A 2,028-nucleotide genomic window follows, 5' to 3' on the forward strand; every position below is an offset into this window, starting at 1 on the left:
AGAGGTGGGGGGGGGGGCTGTACTTTGGACCTACAGGAAAAGTAAAATGTTTCATATGACCACTTCCTTCCAACAAAAAGAACTCTCATTTTCAAACAACTGGAGCTGAGTCATGAATAAAAAGTGTCACACTAGTGTAGAATGGGAGGCTAAGTTATGTCAGTGTCAGTCTTTTGCAGCTAAATAGGCAATTGTAGCGCGTAGAATAATAACATTAAAATACCATCACCCAAGTCTTTTGACTTAACTTATAGAGTCGGAGCCATGCTATGTGAGTGAGCCAAACTGTGGCACTTCGTGAACTGACTCAGAACGTGTAATAAGAATTAGTTTTCATGGAGTGTTCGTGCAACTAACTCGCGCTAGTCAGTCATTTTGTTAAAAAGACACATTCGTGGCACGGTAAATGATCAACCACTAGTTTTAATTTCATCAGATTATAAGTGGTGCTCTGGTGTATCTTTGACACCAAAAAAAGATTCCTGAATTGATAATTAGAGTATTGCTTATCAATTAGGCCCTACTTTTTATTATTGACACAATATCTTGGTGTTAAAAGTACCTGTATCAAACACGAACACAAACGTTCTTATCCTCTATTCTGCGCGTGTGTGTTAATATCTGAGCAGTTCTATACAACCATATCTTTGGAGCTATACTATAAATAGCTGTTTCACGTAAGATTTTACACTGCGCTCACGAGTTATGCAATCCAATGGTGAGATCAAGCAGAATCAATCTGTATGAATAAAGAAGTTTACATATATCTTTTCTATGTGCCTTTAAAACAGTGCGCCCCTGTGAAACGTTGTTGAGTGACCAGAATTCTGGACCTCGACGAGTTAAAGCCTTTTTCTACAGGACAGGCTTTTGTACGGTTTGGTGTATGCTGCTGTGAGGCACTTAAAATGCTGTAGAATATTTTTTTAATGTTTTCTGGTGTCCAAATAATAATGAACAGACTATGATATTATGAAGCTTCAGTACGGAAATATGCTCAAGGAGTCTGTTGTGGGTGTCAACAAAGAAGCGAACATAAACAACCCCTCGCAATTTTTTCTTTAAATTTTCGCATGAAAATCTGACCTGCGTGCCAAAGCGCAACAAAAACAATATTTTTACAATTTTCTGTTCAAAATAAGATACGATCAAATACATTATTTTTACCTGGTCAGAATAGCCATGGTTGTTTTATGCTTTCTGCGAAATCGGACACCATGTCTACCTGGTTTAAGGCGTGTGGGAATAAAAATGTGTGGGAGAAAATATACCACCAGCGCTGGTTGTTAAGAACTTTACAGACACACCACAGAGCATTGTATTGTTCTTTAGGAACTTGATAGCTTAATGCGTCTGATGTTGTGCACGTTGTACTACTCAACATAAGAGATTTAAATGTACTTTTATATTATATGCTTAGAAGTGAAGTATACAAAACAATAATGTTTTACGAGCTGTTCCCCCCACCTTTCTGAAATCCTGTTTATTAACTATGAATAATAATTTTGCTGTGGTTTTGGAGTTGTGGCTCCAGTTTTCCGAATTTGTTTTGTCCTGTACCTTATCAAAATTTTGTTTTGTTATACGATTTATCAAAATACTATTTTCAGTAGGATCGTCTTCGCTCTCTGCCTTTTCGCAAGACTGGGTCTAGTCAGTACGAAGATATAAAATGGTTTCGAATATTGTCTGCTTGAAATACTAGAAAATACGCATTGGTATCTGTGAGCAAACAGTTCCCACAGGGGTTGCGTATCACTTGTTTAAAACATATTTAAGATAGCCTACTAGTAATTAAAGCAAATCTTGGTCCAGTTATCATGTCCTCATTTCAAACAGATTGTAACAGTATCACACCACTTGTCCTGTGTGTGCATTGTAGGCCTACACTCCATTATTTTAGCAGCTGGCTCTTTGCCCTCTGTCTTTATTGTGCACGCTAAGCTTCCCGTGATTCTGGTTGGTACCCCGGAGTAAGGACAAGTAAACGTCTCGTTGTCTCGTGGAGTAGGCTACTACGAACAGCTC

The sequence above is a fragment of the Aplysia californica genome, unplaced genomic scaffold (genome assembly GCF_000002075.1).
Source record: "Aplysia californica isolate F4 #8 unplaced genomic scaffold, AplCal3.0 scaffold00072, whole genome shotgun sequence".
NCBI lineage: Eukaryota > Metazoa > Mollusca > Gastropoda > Aplysiida > Aplysiidae > Aplysia > Aplysia californica.